The sequence below is a fragment of the Moschus berezovskii genome, chromosome 5 (assembly GCF_049115385.1).
Source record: "Moschus berezovskii isolate FMDL1 chromosome 5, NW_MosBer_1.0, whole genome shotgun sequence".
Lineage (NCBI taxonomy): Eukaryota > Metazoa > Chordata > Mammalia > Artiodactyla > Moschidae > Moschus > Moschus berezovskii.
In genome coordinates, this window is record NC_142464.1 from 12,022,225 (window position 1) to 12,048,563 (window position 26,339).

The 26,339-nt window shown below is 37.0% G+C and overlaps 1 long non-coding RNA gene across 1 annotated transcript; it reads right to left on the reverse strand.

The window, feature by feature from the left end:
- Positions 1-3,553: 3,553 nt before the first annotated feature.
- LOC148777788 (uncharacterized) lies at positions 3,554-26,011 on the reverse strand. The gene is made up of 3 exons (XR_016037394.1): positions 25,897-26,011; positions 19,028-24,836; positions 3,554-16,319 (listed from the first exon to the last, which is right to left on the reverse strand). It is a non-coding gene; the product is annotated as an uncharacterized LOC148777788 (long non-coding RNA).
- Between the last annotated feature and the right edge of the window lie 328 nt (positions 26,012-26,339).

Consider the following 26,339-nt stretch of genomic DNA (forward strand, 5'->3'; position numbering starts at 1 on the left):
ACTGATTGTCTTAAATCTGTGCTATTTATGGGAGACTCAAAATAGCTCAGTTGGTAAAGAATCTGCCTGCAATGCAGGAGAACCTGGTTTGATTCCTGGGTTGGGAAGATCCCCTGAAGAAGAGAAAGGCTACCCACTCCAGTATTCTGGCCTGGAGAGTTCTATGGACTGTATAGTCCTTGGGGTCACAAAAGAGTCAGACACAACTGAGCGACTTTCACTCACAGAAGTGCCATTCTACAAAATGCAGAATTCTTTGAGGCAGCCTTCAAATATCGCCTCAGACATTGCTCTTCTTCCCAGAGACCACATAACACTAAGCAAGGCTGAATACAGGGATTGCTAAAGAGCTTACAGCACTTCATCTCCCCTCTCCCCAGGGCATTCGCACCCAAGTAGATGAGTATGTCACTCAGATCTATACTTGCCCACTTCTCTTTCTGTAGTTTTCAAATCCTTTCTTAGTTAAAAGGAACTTCCCATCCTGTTACAAGAGAACTTTTCTTTCAGTACAAGCCTTGTTCTCTTCATGCTGTGGCTTCTTACAGATACAATACTAGAAGAGTTAAGTGAACCAGGCCCAGACTTTTAATTGTAAAGAGAATCTTTGGGGATTTACAAAACAGTCTTGTTCTATAACAAAGCATGATTTCATGATTAAAGTCTTGCGATGGATTAAAAAATGTCAGCTCATAGACTCAAAGAGAAATAAAAGACCTCTTTGTCTGTACCTACTCTCTGAAGCAATAAATGCCATTGATTGAGCAGATAGGCAGCCATTAAACACCTCGGGACTAGGGAACAAAAAATAAGAACACTGATTTAATATTTGAAAGAAAATTATTATCCCTTTTACCTTCTTTATAGTAAATATTTGCATGAGGATTAACTTTCGTTATATCCTTCTCCTTCCTTCTAGCGTCCACATGTCCTAATTGTAATAATAGTAAGAGCTAATCTGTGTTGATCTCATGGAGTATATCAGACATTTCTCTTAAGTGTTTTAACCTAACTTACTCCCCATAACAATCATATGTGGTATATAATATCAGCGTCTCTCTTTTACAGAAAGGAAAGTTGAGGCACAGAACGGTTAAATAACTTGCCCAAGATCACATAAATACTTGATCTTTTTAATTAGATATAATTACTTTTAAGTTTAATATTTTATTTTAATTTAAAATTACCTTTAATTTTCAGAATTTTCATCTGTAGAATGAGGATAACAATTGTAATAATATAAATGAGGCAGTATGTGTAGCAATTAAGCAAAAACTTCTCAGATCCAGATTGCCTGTGTTCAAATTCTGTGTATCTAAGTTACTAGCTGGTACCCTTGAGTTCCTTTGACTTCTCTGTACTTTGTATAGTCACTTCAACTATAAAGCAGGAAGGATGCTAAATATATCTACCTCTGAAGATTATGATGAGGATAAATCATTAACATAAGTATAAACTAGGACCCAAACCTGGCAAATAGCATGTTCTCAATAAATGTTAGCTCTTTTCAAAAACTCCTTATCTGAAATTATGTAAGCTAGGCAAAATTTGAAATTTAGAGACATTTTTTAGACTGGCAAGGACATTACCCTAGTAGGGTATGAAACACCCCTTGACCAAACATTAAGACTTCTATAGCAAAATGTGCAAATATTTACTTTTAATGGGATAAGTAAAGACTAAAAATATACTCATGTCAGTTCAGGTCAGATTTTGCTGTCAATTATTTCAAAATTTTAGTTTTCAAAGATTTTCTTTTCTAGAACTTCAGATGAGATATTATGTACTGTATTATTTCATATTGTTGTAAGGATTAAATGAGGTGATCTATGTAAGCTAAGTTAAACACAGTGCCTGGCACATGGTAAGCTCTCTGTAAGTGTGCTTTTGTCATTATTATTGAAACTAACAGTATTACTATTCTAGTAAACCCACAATATATTTACATGTAGAGCAGCATCTTCATAGATCCTTTACAGTATTCTCCTAGAGAGTCCCACAGATAACTTCCTATGAAGTTCCTAGAATTCCTTTTTCTATCATATTTCATGCCTGGGCATGAAACTTATCTATCCCCTTTTCTCCTCCATCTTACCTGGTGAACAGCCCCTGTCTGATCCCCCAGTCTTATCACTGTCTTATCAGTCACAGTGAAGGAAAGAACACATCTTCCAAGGAAAAGGAAGAAAGAAAGAATAAAGTAATGCGTGTCATTTCCTGAATATTTGCTCTGGGATCAGTGCTAGGTACTTTATATAATTATTTTTTTTGTTGAAGTATAGTTTATTTACAAAGTTGTGTTAGTTTCAAGTACACAGAAAAGTGATTCAGTTTTATATATGTGTATATATATATACTCACACATATACATATTTCTTTGGAGAAATGTCTATGGGTCTTCTGCCCATTTTTTGATTGTTTTTTTTTTATCTTGAGCTGTATGAGCTGTTTGTATATTTTGGAGATTAATCTTTGTTGGTTGCATCATTTGCAAATATTTTCTCCCAGTTTGTAGGTTGTCTTTTCATTTTGTTTATGGTTCCCTTTGCTGTGCAAAAGCTTTCAAGTTTAATTGCATTCCATTTGTTTATTTTTGTTCTTATTTCCATTACTGTAGGAGATGGATCCAAAAAGATATTGCTACAGTTTATGTCAAAGAGTGTTCTGCCTGTGTTATCTTCTAGGAGTTTTATAATATCTGATTAGAATCCCAGGGACGGGGGAGCCTGGTGGGCTGCCATCTGTGGGGTTGCACAGAGTCGGATACGACTGAAGTGACTTAGCAGCAGCAGTATCTGATTTTACATGATTTTTAATCCATTTTGAGTTTATTTTTGTGTATGATATTAGAGAATGTTCTAATTTTATTCTTTTATATGCAACTGTCTTTGTAACCCAGCACCAATTATTGAAGAAACTTTCTCCATTGTATAATTCTTTCCTCCTTTGTCATAAGTTAACTGACCATAGGTGCATGGTATACAGTTATTTTATTTAATTCTCTCAAGTACTTTATGGAGTAGGTTTTGCCATTCCCTGCCTGAGAAATTGAGATGTAAAGAAGTTAAGTGATTGTCCAGTACTTCAGAAAGAAGTCCCTGAATTTTTTCATGTGCTTCTTCCTCCCCTCTTCTCCCGTGGGAAAGAATCATAGTTTATTCATGTTTTCTAAAGGATGCAAACTGTTTCAAAGATTAAGAGCCACTGAGATTATAGATGCTATTAAAATAATAGATATTATGGGTGGGATTACTGAGTGAGATCAGATTCCAGATTCAAGTGAGATATATTTACAAGTCCCCCTTCCAACTTAGGTAGTATAACATTGTTCACTCTGTAAGATGGGGATTAAAAGATATCCCCAATGACACACAAAAGACTGTAGCCTTCTCTTCTGAGCTCACCTTCAGCATTCACCCCCCAACTTCCATCTTGTTCACTCCCTAAATCGTTTTTGTGTACTCCCTCCAGTCTGTCACCCTCACTGGGTTAAAATCTCCTTTGAAAGCAAAAAAATGAAGCTGCTCAGTTGTGTCCCGACTCTGCAATCTTCGTCAATGGAAATTTTTAGGTAAGGCTACTGGAGTGGGTTGCCATTTCCTTCTCCAGGGGATCTCCCCGACCCAGGGATCGAACCCAGGTCTCCCACATTGCTGGCAGACACTTTACTGTCTGAGCCACCAGTGAAGTAAGGGCCATGTCTAATTCCTCTTTTCATCCATCCCCAAACTATGATATTTTACACATAGTGACTCCTTGATATGCTTTTGATGAAACAGAAACTAAACAATACCTTAAGGGAAATCTCAGAGTGGCATTTCAACCTCAATTGTGTCCTCATTTTGCACATACATCAGTCTCAAAATCAGCTACAGCTCTTACTTTCCTTTGAGTCCCCAGAAACAGAAGATTCTGAAGTTCTTGTCAAATAACAATTACAGAACATTTTAAATATCATGATAAGTACTTCTCCAGGCAAACACCTATTTAATTAGTCTCCAAAGTTGTAAAATATACTCTTCTTTTCCTCCACTTCCTGTGTGTGGGATTCAGATGTGTAGAAATAGACTGTGGATGGAATTCCTAAAAAGTAAGCCCAAATCAATTTAAGAATAAAAAGAAGAAATTCACAGATAATCCCTTTCATTTCTTTATTTTTCAGTATCAGTTCAGTTCAGTCGCTCAGTTGAGTCCGACTCTTTGCCACCCCATGAATCACAGCATGTCAGGCCTCCCTGTCCATCACCAACTCCCAGAGTTCACTCAAACTCATATCCATCGAGTCGGTGATGCCATCCAGCCATCTCATTCTCTGTCATCCCCGTCTCCTCCCACCCCCAATCCTTCCCAGCATCAGTCTTTTCCAGTGAGTCAACTCATCGCATGAGGTGGCCAAAGTATTGCAGTTTCAGCTTTAGCATCAGTCCTTCCAATGAACATCCAGGATTGATCTCCTTTAGAATGGACTGGTTGGATCTCCTTGCAGTCCAAGGGACTCTCAAAGAGTCTTCTCCAGCACCACAGTTCAAAAGCATCAATTCTTCGGCGATCAGCTTTCTTCACAGTCCAACTCTCACATCCATACATGACCACGGGAAAACCATAACCTTGACTAGACGGACCTTTGTTGGCAAAGTAATGGCTCTGCTTTTTAATATGCTATCTAGGTTGGTCATAACTTTCCTTCAAAGGAGTAAGCGTCTTTTAATTTAGCTTTCCTATAAACCACACCTATATGAAAATGATATAGCAAATGCTGCTTATGTGATATATGATGTCTACCAGTCATCCATGGAGCATATACTATATACACATTTAAGCTGAGTCCTTCTGTTCTCCAGAAAATCATCTTTGTCTCTTTTCCTTTAGTCAGGATTTTATTTGCACAGAAGTTTGGATCTTTATAGAATACTAGTAGTGTTCAGGGTAGTGAACACTGAAGTTTGTGTTTCCATACTCACTTACATCTCTGCTGGGATCAGCATGTTCACAGGAAGGGGAATTGAGGGGCAGCAGGAAGTGGAGGTGGGGAAGTTAGGAGACTTGTCTCAATTGTTTCTATCTAAATTACAAATCACAGATCAGTAAAAATAAGAACTTTTTCAAACTTATGTAAACCCGGGACAAATTCATATCAATGTATGGCAAAACCAACCAATATAATATTGTAAAATAATTTGCCTCCAATAAAAAATAAATTAATTACCTAAAAAAAAAAAAGATGATTTTCATGCATTAAGAGAATGGCAGTTGTTTAACTGGTAAACATACTAATAAATTTGTGGAAGTAACTGGGGTTGGGTTAGGGCACTAAAAGATGGTTCCACAAACCTCTTTTTAGCATAGCCACTATTCATATGCTACTTTATACATTAAACCCATGATCCCTTCACTGGAGAATGTAAATAAAATTTGAATTTTAAATTAATTAGCATTGAGAAATAGAAGACTTTTCTTCTTTCTTTTTTCTACTTTTTTCAATTACATATTCATTGACCTTGCTATATATTCTGGGTAATACGAAGATACCAGAGATTTCAGGGTAGAAAGTATATGCCTAGCCCTAACTTCAGGGCTTCCCAGGTGGCGCCCGTGGTAAAGAACCCACCTGCCAGGGCAGGAGACTTAATGAGATGTGGGTTTAATTCCTGGGTCAGGAAGATCCCCTGGAGAAGGGCGTGGCAACCCACTCCAGTATTTTTCCCTGGAGCATCCGTGGACAGAGGAGCCTGGAAGTCTATATAGTCCATGGACTCAAAAAAGTCGGACATGACTGAGTGACTAAGCATGCACACCCTACAGCAGGGTAGTGATGTCATTTTGTCAACAGCTGATTGGGTAAGTCTGCCTCAGGGCACTACATTCCCAAGACTGGAGACCCTCATTTTTCTTTCCCCCAGCACTCAATGCATTGTTTCTTTCTTTAGAAACTCAGATTTCTTTATCTGAGAAGTAATACAGAGTGTGCTGAATTATGGCTCTTTCAAACTGGAGTTTGGTCTATTTTTTCTTCTTTAATTCCTGGAGAATAATTGGGAAAAAAAATTGTTTAAGTCCTAATGTAATTCTGACCTCCATTTAATAGAATTTACATTTGGAATTTTTGCACTGAAAAAATTGTTATACAGTTATTTTAACTTTATTTCGAGAAGACTAGAACTCTGTTGGATTGAAAATTATGGGTAAAATTGGGGAATAAAGGATGTATTAATCAAGAATTAAATCCTTAACATAGTTTATTTTAGATACTATAGATTCTACAAGAGAAAAAAATCTCCTTCAGCTTATACAGAAATGAATGAAATCATGTATGGTGAGGGATCAATTCTGTGGCTCACAACTTTGGAGCCTGTGGAGCCAGAATGGAGAAATGAAATGAACGTGCTTTGATGTCTAAATTCCATTGATAATTTAAGCAAAAATAACAGTAGAGTGAGCTGTGGAAATAGCAGTAGAAGAGAGTGGATGTTTCAAGAAAAATATTCACACAATTGTTTAACATTGAACTGGTTAAACAAAATTGTGAACGATTTTCTTCTAAGGAAAAAAAAGGATGTTTACGTTCTTAATTTTTCTTTTATCTGAGTCCAACTATGGAGAATCTAAAGTAAGGCTGGGTGGGCCTCACAATAATTCTCCTTCAGAGAAGTCTTCAGTGAGAAATTAGAAAAACCAATACCAGGGAAAGGAAGCTGTTTTAGTGAGAATGTGGATAGCTGGGGAGAAGGGGAGAAAAGTATAAAACAATAAAGTCAAAAAGGGAAATCTCTCCAAAAAACTAAATTGTTTTTCTTTTGCTAGCTATTTGACTAGCATCAAATGACTCAACTCTAATAAATTTAAGGCAGTAGTTTTTAATCAGGCATAAGCATCAGAGTTACTCACAGAGCCGTTTCATAACACAGTTGTCACCCTAGACTTTCAAAACAGAAACCCTGCAAGTAGGACCTGGGCAGAGATCTTTTTTAAAAAGTCCCAAGTTACTCTGAGGGACACTTCAGCTTGGAAAATACTTTTCTCATGTAGTCCACGTTTCCCCCAGGCCTCACCGCCCTGTGCTTAGAAACAGCCACAGTAATAACTCTCATCACCCTCCGCATGTACTTGAGGGTTTCATCCACCCGTCTCCACAGTCCCCAAAGGCGTAGCACAAGAGAGCACTCCTCCGAGATTTTTCTGCCTGTCATCCCCTGCTTCAGTCCTGGCTAGGAGAGCCACTTGAGAGGGGTATTTAACACTGGCTCCCTATTTGCTGTGCTGATTCCTATTCTGGTACTCAAAAAGTAAAACCCCTTAATCCCAAACGGTTTTTGTTAGAACAAGGCTGTGTTATGCCTAGATGTGGTGAAAGGATGCTCCTTCACAGTGCAGAGACACTATCTCCTTAAAGACTGAGACCTAATCACAAAACCAGAGAACTCGTCCCCTCCCCTGAAAGCTCACCACTATATTAATAAAGAACTATTTACAGCAGTTTCTTTTACAACTAAATCATGTTCAGATATCAAGAAAACTTACACAGCATAGCAAGTGGCAAGAAAAACCCCACAGTTTGAAGAGACAGGACAAGTATCAAAACCAAATATGGCAGGGATATTGGAATTATCAGACCAGGAATGTAAAACACCGATGAGTAATGTGCTAAGGGCTGTAATGAATAAAGTAGACAGCGTGCAGGAACAGATGAGCAATCCTCAAAAAACAAAACCAAGAAAAGGAAGATTGAACAAAACAGAACAGAGTATCCAAGCACTTAGGACAACTACAAAAAGTGTAATGTATGCACAATGGGAAGGAGAGGAAAGAAAGGAAGACATATTTGGAATAATAATGACTAGACATTTCCCCAAGTTAATGTAATGTGCCAAGACAGATTTAGCAAGCTCAGAGAATAAACTGGATAAATACCAAAAACAAAAATGCTATACATTTGCAATTTATGAAAAACCATAGATGAAGAAAAAATCCTGAAAAAAACCAGGGGGAGCACCTTATTTATAGAGAAATAAAGATAAGAATCACAGCTGACTTCTTAGAACCCATGCAAAAAAGAGAATGGAGCAGAATATTTAGTGCTCAGAGAAAATGATGTTTTTCTCTGGGCTCCCTCCTGCTTCATCACCGTGGCCCCTAAGCCACATAGTAGGTGCCTCAGTGCCTGTGGGAACAGGTCCATCTTGAAGCCCATGTCTCCATCAGGGTTCCGACTAACTCTGTGCGACCCTTTAATAGAAGAAACCATCTTCTGTCCACTCACATCCCTCTCCATTTCTCTCTTCAGACACCCTCCTCTCTGAAGATACTTTCCTTCTATATAAACTGCTGCTGCTGCTGCTGCTGCTACTGCTAAGTCACTTCAGTCGTGTCCGACTCTGTGTGACCCCATAGACGGAAGCCCACCAGGCTCCCCCATCCCTGTTGCACCGAAAACAGCCTCTTTGAACTTTCAGCTGCAACTTTTCGTCAGACACATACCAAAATTCCAAATCCCAGGTTAGGTTGAGATGACATCCCTGTTATACCAGTAATTCTACAACAGTATCCTTTCTCTCAGGTTACCTAAAATCTAGCTAAGTCCAAGGGGATCACAAGGTATTAGATCATGTAAGTTGATAAATCTCTGCAGTTACCCAGAAAAATGCAGTTAACATCTGCATTTTAAACCCAAGGGCCAAGTGCCTTTGGGATTGACCTACGGATAAGTGGAGGGGAAAAGATTGAGAGGACATCGGGTAGAAAATGTATTCTCAGATCTCCAGTCTTAAAAACTGTTTGAAAAAGTTTTTTAAAAAGTAATACAAGTGACCTTATTTACAAAACAGAAGTAGACTCACAGACATAGGAAACAAACTTATGATTACCAAAAGGAAAAGCCAGGCATGGATGAATTAGGATTTGGGATAAACAGATACTACTATATATAAAAGAGATAAACAAACAAACGCCTACTGTATGGCTCAGGGAACTATAGTCAATATCTTGTAGTAACCTATAATGAAACAGAATCTAAAAAAAGTCTATATGTATCTATATATTTGAATCACTTTGCTGTATACCCAAAACACCGTAAATCAACCACAAAAAAACAGAACAAAAGGTTCCCTGAATCATGTCGTCAGTTCCTGATCTTCTGGCCTCCTGCATCCCTTCTCTGCTCCCTGCTTTACCTGCATTTCCCAAATCTTCTTGTCAGGGCCTTTCATCTTTCCTAGTGTCTCCACCATCCAGCCAGTTGCTCAAGCTGAAAACAAGGCACCAAATCTGGCTCTTCCTTCTCCTTTCTCTCAGCTCCCATGACAAATCTGTCATCAAGTTTCATTAGTTCTATACTCTGGATTTCTATTGATTCTGTTGTCTCTTTTTCTCCATCCCGCCATCTCTAATCCAAACTTGACTTCATGAGACTAATACAATAAACCCCAACTGATGTTCCTCAAGTTTACTTCTGCACCCTGAAATTTTTTCTGTGGTACAAGTGGAGTAATTTCTTTAAATGTCTGCTTCCCTCCCTATTAAAAATCTTAATATCTCCCTAAATCCTTTGAATGTCAGAGTCTTATATAAAGGATAATGATTTCTACCCTGATGATTATAATATGTTGAGACAATGTAAAGTATATGAACAGAGAACATGTATATAAAAAGCCTCATATGTTACTTGGCATGTGTCAGAGTTATTATTTTTGCTTTTTAATGTATTGAGGACTTTAGACTGAATGGAAAAACAAAAGTCAATTTTAGACCTAAATGTCTATGATTATATGTTACTAAAAGAAACTAGAATGTACCTAAATTTTAAATTTGATGGCATACTCTTGAGATTTTCTATTGGTAATAAAATACTGAACCTGATGGACACTGATATGACTCATACTAGGCCACGTCCAAGCTTATAAAAATCACTCTGTCTACAGATTACACTTCCCCAGCCCGAGCTCTGTCATCCTTTTCCTGCTGGGTCATAGGTTGCTGAAGGATTGCCTGGGCTAGGGAGTCAAAAGGAAAGAGTCAGAGCTTCAAATAAGTCAAGTTTTAAACCAAAATAAGAGATTTAATATAAGCACTACTCATCTTTGTCTCAAATGGGCAGGGGTTAGGTGGTACAAGTTTCCGAAAGTGAAAGTGAGGGGTCATATTTTTTAAGTTAATCCTGAAGAAAGGAGACAGGAACAATCAGAGAGGGACATAACAGATGGTCTTCTGAGAAAGATTATACTTTATAACTTAATTGAACTAAGTTGAATTTAACCCCTGCCCTAGCTCCCTGGTTGTCCTCCACAGGAATCCAGACACTGGAGAATGAGAAACTTGTAGTGTTTCCTCTTGTTCCTAGAACTATTTTATGTCTTCTGGACCTGTATGTATTAATATATGGTACCTGGTGATGGTTTGGCTTGTAAGTGTTGAGTAACTACTGGGCAAAGGAGATGGATAAAGAATACAGAATACAGAAGGAAAATGGTGTTTCATAGCACCTGAAGATTCAAAATGTATATATATATATATATACAGACATCTACACAGTGTCTTCTTCCAAATGCATATCTGGGTTCTACTCTTTCCCCGATTTTCTTTTACAGATTCTAAACTCCTGCTTCATCATCCCATTCTTCTAAAGGATCTCTTGGATCAATGACCCATCACATACTCAGTCATTCCTAGAATTTCCACAGATTTGGGAATCAGAGCATTTCCTTTTCAGTCTGTCATAGATACACATATCTCTCTCAGTGAATGAAGCATGAATTTATTTGCTTAAGATAAATAAATAAATGAATAACTGAAGTTTGAGAACTCCCCACAAAGTTGGTTCTTACAGCTTGAATCTCAGAGTCTTCATCTGTAAGTTGTGGGTAGAATGCCTACCTTGTTGGCTGTTACAAGAAACTGAGAGTTATAAATGAAAAACATTATACTCTGCTTGGCATAGAGTAGGCAGTTATCTTTTCCCTTAATAAACCTCCATGATATCCCAAATTTGGAAATTAAAGTTGCACACAAATCCCAAGAATTAACATCATAATAATTTTTCAAATAATTCATAGCTCATGGTCACAGCGTACATGTTTAAAAATGTCAAATAATTGATGACATCCATTAGACTTCCAAGTACATATTTGGCTTTCTATTATGAATTCCAATACTTGAAAACCTTGGGGGAAAGTCTTCTGTAATAGGGTATGTCAAATACAAGCTCTGTTTTTGCTTATTTATACTAAATAGCCTCTAACCTCCAGTCCACTATGCTGTACAAGATTTATTTACAAAGTCTTCAGCCAGGGCGAGAGTTCCATGAGTTCTGAGTATACATGAACTTCCCTCTAGCAAATTATTTTGGGTCATGCTTCTCTGATGTGACTTTGATTTCAATATGTTTCTTCGCTTATGTTTAAAAGCTACATAGTTATGAACAATTTTCTTCTAGTGAGAGCTATTTTTTCAAGAGTATACTATTTACAAAAAAAAAAATTTATTGAATACATTCCCACTTGGGTTATAAATTAAATTCTGTAGACAGTGACATCCTTACATCTTAAGCAAGACAGGAAGTTATATAATTTTCAAAATGTTTAGTAAATTCAGTTGACCCATATTTTGAAAAGCATACAAATTTCTCTCTGTGGAATAGTATGAATCTCACCCAAACTCACATTTACCTAAATTTTTAAAGTGTAGAAAAATTCAGATCCCTTTTGCTAATAAGTAAATTACATACTATTCTTCAAGATAATTGTCATATGACTGCTTTCAGTTCAGTTCAGTTCAATCGCTCAGTCGTGACCGACTCTTTGCGACCCCATGAATCACAGCATGCCAGGCCTCTTGTCCATCACCAGCTCCTGGAGTTCACTCAAACTCATGTCCATCGAGCTGGTGATGCCATCCAGCCATCTCATTCTCTGTCGTCCCCTTCTCCTCCCGCCCCCAATCCTTCCCAGCATCAGTTTTTTCCAGTGAGTCCACACTTCGCATGAGGTGGCCAAAGTATTGGAGTTTCAGCTTTAGCATCAGTCCTTCCAATGAACACCCAGGATTGATCTCCTTTAGAATGGACTGGTTGGATCTCCTTGCAGTCCAAGGGACTCTCAAGAGTCTTCTCCAGCACCATAGTTCAAAAGCATCAATTCTTCGGTGATCAGCTTTCTTCACAGTCCAACTCTCACATCCATACATGACCATGGGAAAAACCATAGCCTTGACTAGATGGACCTTTGTTGGCAAAGTAACGTCTCTGCTTTTTAATGTGCTATCTAGGTTGGTCATAACTTTCCTTCCAAGGAGTAAGTGTCTTTTAATATCATGGCTGCAATCAGCATCTGCAGTGATTTTGGAGCTCCAAAAAATAAAGTCTGACACTGTTTCCACTGTTTCCCCATCTATTTCCCATGAAGTGATGGGACCAGATGCCATGATCTTAGTTTTCTGAATGTTGAGCTTCAAGCCAACCTTTTCACTCTCCTCTTTCACTTTCATCAAGAGGCTTTTTAGTTCCTCTTCACTTTCTGCCATAAGGGTGGTGTCATCTGCATATCTGAGGTTATTGATATTTCTCCCAGCAATCTTGATTCCAGCTTGTGCTTCTTCTAGTCCAGCGTTCCTCATGATGTACTCTGCATATAAGTTAAATAAGGAGGGTGACAATATACAGCCTTGACGTACTCCTTTTCCTATTTGGAACCAGTCTGTTGTTCCATGTCCAGTTCTAACTGTTGCTTCCTGACCTGCATACAGGTTTTTCAAGAGGCAGGTCAGGTGGTCTGGGATTCCCATCTCCTTCAGAATTTTCCACAGTTTATTGTGATCCACAAAGTCAAAGGCTTTGGCATAGTCAGTGAAGCAGAAATAGATGTTTTTCTGTAACTCTCTTGCTTTCTCCATGATCCAGCGGATGTTGGCAATTTGATCTCTGGTGCCCCTGCCTTTTCTAAAACCTGCTTGAACATCTGGGAGTTGATGGTTCACATATTGCTGAAGCCTGGCTTGGAGAATTTTGAGCATGACTTTACTAGCGTGTGAGATGAGTGTAACTGTGCGGTAGTTTGAGCATTCTTTGGCATTGCCTTTCTTTGGGATTGGAATGAAGACACTGACCTTTTCCAGTCCTGTGGCCACTGCTGAGTTTTCCAAATTTGCTGGCATATTGAGTGCAGCACTTTCACAGCATCCTCTTTTAGGATTTGAAATAGCTCAACTGGAATTCCATCACCTCCACTAGCTTTGTTTGTAGTGATGCTTTCTAAGGCCCACTTGACTTCACATTCCAAGATGTCTGGCTCTAGGTCAATGATCACGCCATCATGATTATCTTGGTCATGAAGGTCTTTTTTGTACAGTTCTTCTGTGTATTCTTGACACCTGCTTTAGTTGATTGACCTTGTGTTCTCACCAAGACACAATATTATTTGAAAAGAAATTGTTTTTATATGAGGAATGGGGAAGGGAATTATGAAAATACAAAAATCCTTATCTACATCTTCAGTATTTAATCAGATTTTTTCAGCACACTAGCAAAACTGAAAAGCAAGGTAAGCATATTTGAAAGTGACATTCATTCTTATAACTCATTTTGATGCTATTCATTATAGAATACTTATAAAATTCTTTCCTAAATGATATATTCATAAATGAAACTTCATGCAATGAAAAAGTTCCTTATACAGAAATCTGACTCAATTAGATCTAGTGATAATCTGAGATATTGGCTTATCTGAGACTGTTAGGTGTGTATAATGATAATATGGGTTAGTTCCCTGGTGGCTCAGAAGCTAAAACATTTTGCCTGCAATGCGGGAGATCTGGGTTCGATTCTTGCGTCAGGGAAGATCCCCTGGAGAAGGAAATGGCAACCCACTCCAGTATTCTTCCCTGGACAATCCCATCGATGGAGGAGCCTGGTGGGCTACAGTCCATGGGGTCGCAAAGAGTCGGACACGACTGAGCGACTTCACTTTCACTTTCTTTCTTTCAATGATAATATAATCAGAAGCACCTATAGAACACTCTGAAGTGCTTTTGCATATATTGTCATTTATCATTTAATCACAAATAGTTACAGAGAAATTTGGTGGGGTTTGGTCAAAATGTAGAAAAAAAACTAAACCTAAACTTATATCTCAAACGTCTTTTATTGGTATTTTACTGATAAGGAAATAGAGCATTTAACCAGAAGAAATAAATACAGGCTTTGAACAAATAGTTCAGAAAAATGGTTTTTCATTTAAATATAAAAATGCATATACCATGACTGTCAATCCTATTAAATTTATGCTTTTGAATATATAACTATTAATACATTATAACTTAAATGGGTTCAATAAGGGTCCTGACAAGACATAGCAAAACTTAGGGACTAGAGCCTGACATGTTAAAGCTAGGTTAGGAATTTAACAAAGAAGGAGCCAAAATCCAGAAAAAAAATAGATGGTGCAAATAGTCATTGTTCTTAAGAATTACAAAGGTGTTATAGTTGGGGAAACCAAACATGTATAATAGAACCACAGTCTAGCTGGTAACTAGAGGCTGATCCAAGGGGGCAACAAACAGATCCAACTGGAATGGACAGGATCCAAAGTCCTGGGATTCTGGGTGTGGAGTTGGAGTGTGACCGTATGCCCGCATGGGTCAGCTGGTACTCAGGTACAGAGGGTGGCCTTTCTTAAAAGTGTGTGTGCTAGTCTTGTTAGTCTTACCTGTGTGGTTATGAAACAGTAGGAATAGTGATGCAGTTGCTGATTTCTTATTGATTTGGAATATTATTCAAACTGAATGTTCAGCAATCAATTTCTATAATTAACATTTGTAAGTAATTATAGAGATGAGAATGATTATTAAATATCTACGCAATTCCAAATAAGATTGCTTTTAGGTCATTTTGAAGAGGTTGAAGCTTAAATCCTTCATCCTGATCAATAAGAAAAGAAAAATATTTCATAAAAGCTTTCGGCCTAGCACTTTGACATGATAGACACCAAAAATTATTTGTTAATTGAGCATTTCTAATTTGTTTAAATTTGAGGTGAGTCCTTTAATATTAATAGTCTTATCCTAGCCCTTTTAGGAAGTAAAAACCAATACTGCAATTCAGTATGATATTTTGTCTGTTTTCCTTTTTACCTTTGTGATTATATAATTCCAGCAAAGCCATTTGCAGGATTCTGAAGTTTTATTTTAATTATATATATGGGGTCTTTTTTGACTGAAAATTGTACTTAATTGTCCCCCCTTTTGTTTTCGCAGAGAATGTTTCTGCCTAATGTTAGTTTTGATCTCTAATACAAACATTGTTCTGGAAAATGTTCTGAGATATTTTTGTGTCTCATGAGGTTAAGGGAAGGAAGTCTATTAGAGGATGCTGGTTAATGCAGGAAAAGTAAGACAGCAGCTCAAAGATAAGTTTCCAAAATGTATACCTCCACTGACTCAATGTGAATTTGATTCATAAAATCAAACTCTGAAACTGTTGGTAAGAAAAGAAACTAAAGAGCAGGCAAAGGAACAGAATTATGCCAAGGACTCAAGGGAAATTTCAGGAATAAAAAATAATATCTAGGAGCCTAAATAAAAGGTCAAAAGCTGTACTTTATTGCATTTTGTCATCAGTGTGTGCCTTGAATTAAATATTTGAAATAGCATTTTATTCAGAGACAAGAATATAAACTAAAAAGTGAAATTAAAATGTCTGCAACTAATACCAATGTAGAAAACTCATTTCTTCTCCTCTTCTCCTGATCCCTACTTTACAGTAGAAGGTTGATCTTCACTATTTATTGGTTCAAGGAGAGAAATCACATATCACCCCCAAAAGTTGACCTGACCAGGTCAGGGAACAGTTCTCCTGGGAATCATACATCATTTATAACTCTCTTGATAACGGCATCAGTGGTGTCTTGGTTTACTTCTTTCAGCTCCTGTTTTTCTATGCCCTTGAAACTAGTGCAAGCAGAGAGGGGCGTTTTTGTTGTGTTTTGTTTTTTTTTTTTCTCCCTAGTCCCAGTGTAGCCCTGGAATGGCTGCTATAGAAGAAAGAGATTGGGGGACACAGTGATGTTGATTCAGTTAAAGTCTGATAATCAAGGCTGGATTTATGAGAGGACTAGGGGAGATAGATTTCTCTTCTGTACCCAGAACAATATGTTTTTGCACTCTTAGATGCTGCATGGGAAATTTAATGGTAACTGTGTGTTTAGTGTTCTTGCCTGGAGAATCCCAGGGACGGGGGAGCCTGGTGGGCTGCCGTCTATGGGGTCACGCAGAGTTGGACACAACTGAAGTGACTTAGCAGCAGCAGCAGGTATTTTCCAGCATTCTGAGAGACCTTGCTGAAAAACACACACACTCAGAGGAGAGGCAAAAAGAACAAGTGAGCTGTAATAAAGCTTAGCTTAATCTTCAAACTAGAGAAATGGCATCATCGTCAGTTTAAAAAGAACTCTTCACAGTCACACTGCTAGAAACCTCACCCAGGCCAGAGGTCTTCATCATGGCAGCCTTGAAGATAACCAGGAAAAGTCCCTTAGAACTTTGGCTGCTAGTTCCGAGTGTCAGCAGTGACAGTGATGTTAATCAGTATTTATCTGTCCCGCTGTTTGCTTCACCTACACCTGCCACAGCGCCCACATACACACCCACATGTATTCATGAATAGGAACTATTTCTCTACAATCCTTGACACCCTCTGTATTGAGGTGAGTGGTCCCAAATTTGTCTTCCTTCTGCTCTTTCCTCAAAGCAGAATGTCAAGATAGGAGCATTTATACACAGAAACACATGGCAGTTTCCTAAATATTCATTTGGCTAACAGTCCAGCAAATTCCAGTACTCTGAGGATTAACTAGTCACTTTATTTCTTTTGGAGAGCTCTGCTATAACTGAAGCCCAACATTTTGTTTATCTTCCAGGGAACATGCTCAAATGCACTCATCATGACAAAGTACCTGCTGTGGAAATACTTTTTAAAATTGTGAGACATGAAGGCTTTTTTGGAGGAAGAAGGGTCATTATCTAATTTTCAAGATTTTTGATACCTTGTAAGAATCTTCAAGAGTTTGAACAATTTATTAATAGCTTTAGTGTTTCCAGCCAATCTTTAATGTATAAAGTTAAGCAGATCCATCTTTATTTTAAATAGATTATTTGAAGCCTATAAATACAAACAAGTTTCATTTAATTGTTTTGACCACCTCCTCCTGCAATAACACTTTCTGAAGCACTGCTGACAAACAGTAAAAAGAAAAATTTGCATTTCAGAGCCCTTTATTTCCCCAGTCATGCACTGGTGTGGATTCTAATGAATAATGCAAAAACTCAGTGGCAGGAAACCAAAAAGAGAATAAAGAAAAGCAAAGATGGAGATAACAAACTATGCCACAAACTATCCTATTAATCCTAGAATGACTGGGAATTGATTATTAGTGACCTCATTTTTTGCTTGTTTCGGCTCTTGACTAAAGAAGGCTGGTTTTGCAGAGCATCATAAAGCATGATGAACAGAGGCTTTCTCAAAGGCTCAAGTCCCTATTTTTTCACTAAATGGATGTTAACACTAGGACTGTACAAGTCATACATCATTAAGAAAAGAAATTAAGATTTTAGTGTCTTCTCTAAATATATTTTCATAAAAGTGAATTGGAAATACAGAACACAGGAACTTTATCACTTGTCTCAATAGCTAGATTTTTGGCATTTGTATTTAAACAACTCTAATATGATATAAGTGCTATATTCAAAATGTGTGCTATGGAAGACAATATATTACATCAATAACAATTAAGATATATATTGTTATCCTTTTTGACCCACATTTTATTCAGTTATCAGCGTTCAACAAATATTTGTTGAACACGTATGCCAAATGTTTCCAATTAACAATGCCAACTGTTATCTCCAATTCTCTTTTAAAACAAAGATTATTAAATGAATGGGGATTGATGGAGAGAGCTGATGATTTATTTGTCTTGGGAACATGAGAGGGAGAAAGAATTTAGAGACCTGGCTGGACCAGAGGTATGCTGGTAAATGTTTTAACAACTGGCTCTCCAGGGTTTAAAAAAAAAAGAGGACCCATTTGTTTGTTAATTAATGTGGTGGTAAATAACACCTGGCTTCCCAGTAGTAAAGAACTAGTAGTAAAGAACCTGCCTGACAGTGCAAGAGACGTAAGAGACATGGGTCTGATCCCTGGGTTGGGAAGATCCCCTGGAGAAGGGATCTCCTGGAGAAGGGAACCCACTCCAATATTCTTGCCTGGAGAATCCATGGACAGAGGAGCCTGGTGGGCTACAGTCCATGGGGTCACAAAGAGTCGGACATGACTGAAACAACTTAGCATGCACATAAAGAACACCATCATGTCTGATTTCAGTCTACCAACCTGACATGAGCTGACATGACCTGAATGTGGAGTTGGGAAGAGACAAACACAATCCATTTTCCTGATCTGTGATGAGCCCACCCTAGTACATCATTGTTAATACTCAACAATGACTTTCTGGGGTCACCCTGAGAGCCTATCTGTGACTACATAACAGGCAAAACTGGGAGGTTAAATAGCAGAGTGACTCATAAATCCCCATAGATATATTTATATATGCCTGCATTGTCTTTATTTCTCTTCTTTTAGAGCATCTAATCTCACATGCTGTCTTTCTTTAGCCCTCTGGTAAACTGAGCAACTGACCTCTGCTACCACAAAGAGAAAAACAGCATCTGCTATGGGAAGATGGCAGTAACTTTAAGCTCCTTTTGCAATATGTTTCACCATTTTGTCACACAATATTAAAAATATGTGTCCCTGAGGATGAGATTTAATAAAATCAGTAATGTTTCTGCTTCATCAAGGAAATTCTTAAATAAAACTTGCAGTTTCCAATGAGAATATGTTAAGATAAAGAATTTAGTGACTCTAAGTCTTAATTAGAGCTAAATTTCCAGAAGTTTACCCACTATTGCTTTTGTACCATCACTGCAAATATCAAGCCAATTTAAAGGGTCAATAACATCTTAGTTTTGTCATGAAAATAATTTTTACCTTGCAGGCCTCAAAAAAGCATCTCTGAGCCTCCTGGGGTTCCATGGACAACACTTTGAGAGCTACCACTCTAACCTTGAGTCACGAATGTCTCTTGGATTGGTTATCGCAGTAAGCTGCGCATGTCCATTCTGGCTACCTTGTAATCCATTCAGCAACAAACAGTCAAAGTGGACTTGTAATAAAGCAAGCCTAATCATGTCACTTCCTACTCAAAACCCTCTTATGACTTCCCGTTACTCTTAGAATTGAATGAAAACCCTCTTATGGCTGACAGAGCCCTCTGTTACTTTGTCCTTGCCTACCTCTGCAGCCTCCTCTCCCTCTGTCCTCCTCCTCAGTCTGTTTACAGAAGCTTCGCTAGCTTCTCTCTCTTCTTCAACCACAGTGGATTCATTCTTGCTGTCCGTCTTTGCACGTGCTCTTCTTTGTAAGGTTTTCTCCATATTCCATTGACTGATTAACTGGACTCATTTTGTAGCTGTCGACTTAAGTCTCACTCTAAGAGGATTTCCTTATCAGTCTCCTGTTATATTAGATCCCCTATCATGTAGTCTCACCTTCTTGTGATTATATAATTACTGTTGTACTTGTTTTTGAGATCTGCCTTCTCTGAGAGAACTGTTCTCATGGAAGAGACTATGTCTGTCATGATCTCCATAAAAGATTAAGGGCTTTGAATGGTGTCTGACTTGATTGAAGATTGTCACCTAGTATGAAAAAGAAGGAACTGGAAGATGATCTGCATGTTTAAGTGTCAGTCTGCACCTTTGACAGTGTATAACACTGATTCTTTGGACCTTAAATGAGGGAGCAACAACCTTGAGAAGACTTTTATTATTTTTAAAAAATGCTAACTGGAGGTGCAGAGAACATGTGCCCCATGCCCCCCAGGAATTAAATTGGAGCCAGACCAGCATGGTTGTATTCACAACTGAAACTCCACTAGTGAATATTTTGTTATAGGGATAATTTTGTCATACCTAAATTTCTCATTTTTTAAAGATCTTTCCAAGGAGACTTCTAATTTCTTCATTCAAAGAGACTTCAAACAACCTATAGACATGTTCCAGCAAAGATCTGAACTCTGGCAATAAGCATAGTTCAAATGTGGACTTCTGCTACACACTACCCAGTCATTTTATTATCTCATCCATTCCTCCATTTTAGTAAAGATATTGAAATATGCACTAGCTCTGAATCAAGTGTATAACTTACTGACTTTCTGGAAAAATTATCATCCTCCCAAGCTCAACACCACAGTACCACTAGAAAATATTAAATATCTCCTTCTATTAAAGAAAATATGTATCAGAAATTAACTCCAGGAGGCTCAAAATTCTTCTTTGAGGTATGCTCAGTGTGGCTTCACATGTCTTATGCCAGGTGTATGACCAGCAAGTGACTGTAAACAGCAGCCTAAGAAGGTAAAGTAAAAGTTATAATTTTTAATTATTTTTTTCTTGGTTCAAAATAAACCACCAAAATAAGACTTGCTAAAATACTCTTGCATATATTCTCCATTAATTATACTCAAAATGAAATTGATGCACATTGCACAATGCAATATATGGACAATTCATATTGTCAGAATTGCTTGGTGGTGAAAAGTGAAAGTTTGGTTAAATGGCTAAATATTTTATTTAAAATATCTCAACTACATTTAGAAGCATGTGAGACATTGTTTCCTTTTTCTATTTCCTGCAGTATTCCTCCCAAAGCTAGAGTTTGTTTTAAAAAGATAAAGATTAAACATTGCAGTGAGTTATGTCCCCACTCATGTGCAAACACCTTTTTCTTTTTGCTTGTCTTTGTGAATATTTAAAATCTAATATTTATCACATTTTGTTTGAAAAAGAGACAGGTTAAAATGCAGCTTGAAAAAGAAAAGATGGTAACCGTTAAGAGATCTAATTACAATGAACCTACCATAACTAGGTCAGCGAGAGGTTAGGAATGAATTTGTTTGTAATGGAAATAGGAACTTTTCTGGAACATTTAAATAGCTGGTATTGTGTCATTGCCTTGGATGTAATTAGTCATTTTGTTAGACTCAGTTTGAGAAAGGAATCCTAGGTTGAACAGTTCAAAGTACAAGGGTAGTACCTAGAGAAGAGCTGGTAGTTGTACTGGGAAACCTAGACATTGAGAGACCCTCAAAGGCTGATTGCTGAAAGGAAGAAAGCAGCAGGAATCCCCATCCTCTTAAGTGTGGAAGCATCAAGGGAAAATTCATCCTCTGCAGCAGTTGGATGACATTGCTACTAAATGGTTTGGAGTTTGCCTATGTCCTTTCATATTTGTTGTTTCTAATGCCTTTTTCTGTTTGTATTATTTGATTTTAGGTTGTTCACCCAACTGACAGGTCACATAATACTCCAGAGTTCTGTTGTATCTCCTTCAAGGACATTTTTGCTCACAAAAGCTGTAAGGCTACATAACTGTGGTGTATTATATACAAATTTCTTGATCTCAGAAAAGCTGATGGCAGAATTTATATGTTATACTGCTTCTTGCCTTTAATTTCTTTCTTGCTTCCGTTAGGTATACTTTTCCCATGATTAGTGCCTTCTCCAGAGCTAGAGCAAGAGGAAGGCAAGACTTCAGGTTCATGCCAGTTATTAGATGAACACTGAGAAGATAAGAGTTGCACATGACTTAGCAACTGAACAAAAACACAATAATTGACTTAGATTATACATTCTTTCTCTAGAATAGCAATGTCTGGTAGAACCTTCTGTGATGATGGAAATGTCTGTACTGTTGGATGCAGTTACCACTGGTGCAACTAATTTTTTAATTTAATTATTTTAAATTTAAATAGCCACATGTAGCGGACAGCACAGCTCTCAAATATGCCTTTCTAGTTATCGTGCTTAGCTATACAGTATAATTTTGTTAATTCCAAAATTACCAATTTAGGCACCATGATTTTTTTACTTGAATTGAACTAACCTATCACTGACTTTATGAGCTATAAAGAAAATGGCTGATAATCAGATTAACAATGTAAAAAATATTATAGATCAAAAGTTTCACTTTTATAGGGACATAATAAATTAATATAGATAATAAATTTGTTAGATGATGAATCACTTTTATTATTCATTGATGTGAAGCAGGTCAAAATGGACTTTCACTTGGAAACACTCTTGTGATGGTTAATTTTATGTGTCAACTTGACTGGGCTGAGGGAATGCCAGGCAAAATTTATTGGTGGTGTGTCTGTGTGGGTATTTCCAGAAGAGGTTACCATTTGAATTAGTAGACTAAGAAGAGATCCACCCTCACCAATTCAGGTGGGAATCTTCCAATCAGTTGAGGGCCAGATTGGAACAAAAAGCTAAAGGTAAGGCATTTCTTTCTCTTCTGGAGCTGGGACATCCATTTCTCCTACCCTTGGAGATCAGAGCTCCTGGTTCTTGGACCTTATGACTCTAGGACTTAACACCATCAACTCCCCTGGTTCTCAGACCTTTGGGCTCAAACAATTATACAACCAGCTTTCCTGTCTCTCCATAACTGCATGAACTGATTCCTACAATAAATCTCTTATATGTCTGTATGTATTCTGTTGGTCTTGTTTTTCTGGAGAACTCAGAATTGTTAGTTATTCCTTTAATTCTTTAATTGTTAGTTATTCCTTTATTTGAACTGTATACCAGACACTGGACTAGTGCTGGAGATTTTTTAAATGATTTGCCTTCAAGAAGCTTTCTGTCCTAGAAATTAAATATGTATCTTTGACATTAAGTTTACTATTACTATAAATATTAATATATTTACCACTTTGAAGATATTTAAGAACATTAAATCACCCAAGGCCCTCCAAAAAAGTTCATTTTTTAAAGATGTATTTTTAAAATGTATTTTTATCTAATGTAGTTCATATGTTTCACATAAATAATTCTAAGCTTTCCCCAGATTAGGACAAGGTAGTGGTTTTTATATTTTATTTAATTGTATTTACACTGATTATTATTCATATGAGTCATGGTTTCTTTAGTATAATGTATTAGCATATAGTATAGTTTATGTGTGTGTATTATATATATATATCTCAATATTTAAGGTTTTGGCTATATTTTTAGGTAATAATAAATTGAAAACTTTTATAATATTTAAACCATGACTTAGTTTTATATATAGTATATAGCATTAATGTATTAGTGTAAGTACTACATTTCTCATAATAAGTATTATAAGTTTAGCTATACTTATATAACCATAAGAATAACCATAAGTATATTATATTAATATAAAAATAAGTACTCATAATTTCTTCTTTTAATTTCTTGCATTATTATTTAACACCTAATATGTGCTATCATTAGTAAAAATGGTGAATCAGTTTGCACTTAATTAAAGGGGCTTAATATGTTAGCTTTTCCAGGAATATTGAGTATGGGTTATGGAGCCAGACTGCCAAATTGTTCAGTTCCTTGCTCTCTCAACATACTAAATATAACCTTGAACAAGTCATTAAATTTATCTGTGCTTCAACTTCCTCACTGGAAAAGTAGAAAATAATATCTGCCTCTTCGTAGTCATTGTGCAAATTACCTTAAAAGAGTCATTTAAAAAAAAGTGCTTTACATAATCCCTGACACATGATAGTGTTCAATAAAACTTTATTTTTATTATAAATTTTTTTCTTACTACTACTACTATTCGGAATATTGCAGGGCATAGAGACTCTGTATCATATACTTAAAGGAGATATTTGAGGAAGGGGAGCCTGCTGCTGCTCATATATTATCATAGTATACAAGGTACTAAGCCAGAGTTTAAATACTGGAAGATTTTTACCCTTGGTATCTAAATTTGTAGACAAAAATCTTCAAGTATTTTTATTTCCTTATAGAATGTTAATTTACTTATATTTTTCCTCTCAGTCCAAGGTTAGAAAGTCCACACCATTTTGTAACTTTATACTTTACTTTAAAGAATATATATTTAACATGGACTCATTGCAGAAGATGTCCCCTATGTTGGAAACAACTTTATTTTTCTCTGAAGGACATGTGTATATGAAATTTGAAAATATAGGCTTTACACTGTATGCCTCTAGAGACAAGGAATGGATATATTAAAAATGGAAAAAAATCTTATAAGGAAACTTTTAAAAATATATACTGCACTAGTAAGGATATAATATTTGAGAAAGGCTATGATTCAAAGCATGATCCGAAATTTTCAAATAGAGCATTGAATTAGATCTCTAAATCCCACCATGCACTCAGTGAACAGATTTCGCTAGAAGTGCAAATCAAATTGGGAAAACCGAACATCTCAGTAATGCTGCTAGTTTCTCACGCCTCAAAGGTTTACATCTTGGAATTCTTGCCTAAGTCAGTAGTATAGTATATGAATGTTCCATGAGTTTAATTTAAGCCCTGCATTTAAAGGTATGTAATTGTAATTCCACTCCTCAACTATAAACTTATAGGAGATTTGAAGGAAATAACTGGTTACAAACGGGAGAGTTAAATAGGAAAATGTGGGCAGTAACTGTGTTTTGAACCCCTATTTCTCTCTTAGGATTAGATTTGAGGCCATTAGCTGCTATAACAAATAAACACACAAATGTGTAATAGCTCAACTACAGTAAACATTTATTTCCCACTCAAGTTCAAAAATGGAAGGTCTTCTTAGTTCATGGATGGTCTGAGCAGAATTCAGAGACCCAGGCTTCTCCAGTTTAGGATCTGTTATTTTCAGCATGTTGTTTCCAGTATGGCAGACTAGACCTCAGCCAATCAAAAGGGAAAGGAATAAATATCAAGTGGAATGGTTTCCTAGGCAAGACCTGGAAATAGAACAGGTCACTTATAGTCATATACTACTGGCTGGAACTCAGTTACATGGCCACATCTCGCTTCAAAGGAAGCGGAAACAGAGTCCAAGGTGTGCCCAGGATGACAGGCCACAGCCACACTCCTCTGCAAAGACTGATCTCTGAGGACTGTAGTTTCCTCTCCCCAGTCTCTAGTGCCCTCCCAGCTGCCTCCATCACCTCTTCAACTGCTGGAAGAAAGCAGTCTATTTAATTTGCAGTTATGTGTCAGCCCTGGATGTGAATTTTAAAAGCAAAAGACTGAAGAATGATTACTCATTCCATAAGAAGACAAATAGAAAATTTTGTTGTTTTCTTGGTTGTTATTTTGTGGGTTGGATTGGTTGGTTGGTTGGTAAAACAGGTTCAAAAAATACTTTGAGCAAGGTCCTTAATCCACACAAAAAATGGCAAGTTCTAAAAACCAGTCAGATTTTTGGAAAATGGGAGGGAAAGTACAAATTAAAGAATAGTTAGTATAAATAGCATCTGTTTAATTCTGGCTTTTTCTTAATGTCTTTAGCTATCCACAATGTAAAGTTTTGGCAGATTGGTGTCTGTACTGGTATTAAGTAAAAGATGTATCTCATCAAGTCAGCAACAGAGACCATGTGTTAATTCCTATACTTAGTTTGCATTTTAAAAATAGAAATCGTAAGTACAACGTGTTCCAAAACTGAAATCCTGACTCTTTCAGAAACTTGCTCCACCCACATACCGTCCCTTCTCTGTTGATGCAACTCTATCCTAAGAGTTGCACAAGACCAAAATTTAAAGTCATTTTTAACATCTTTCTCTCATACCTCTTATCCAAACTTTTCTTTTCTCTTATCCAAGAAATCCTGTTTACTCAATATTCAAAACAGCCAGAATATGAACACTTCTCCTCATCTTCACTTATGGATTGAATCCCCATCCTCTTTCATCTTGATTACTAAAATAGACTCTTAACTAATTTCAGTGCTTTTATTTTTGCCTACCCACCCCCACCTATACCTCCATACCATACTATACACACACAGAGACTACTCACAACCCATGGGGTGGGGAAGAAGCAAAAGTTGAAACAGTGAAATCCGTCCAGGATCTGCCACAGTAGTCCAGGTAAGAGGCAGTGAACGTTACTACCGCTTTCTCCATCAATCCACTTCAGCCATAATGACCTCATTGCTATTTTTGAACAAGCTATTCTCTCAGGTTTCTCTCTAATGTCACTTCTCAACAAGGCCTTTCCTGAGTGTCCTATAAATATTTTGATGTGTTGCCTATCCTCCTACCCAGAATTTTCAAAGCCTCTTGAAATGAGTTTTTACTTTCTCTTTTCTTAATTGAGGTGTAATTGACATATGAAATTATATTAGTTTCAGGTACACAACATAGTGATTTGTTATTTGTATATACTGCAAAATGATCACTGTAAGAAGTCTAGTTAACATCCATTACTACACATAGCTACCAAAAAATGTTTTTCTTGTG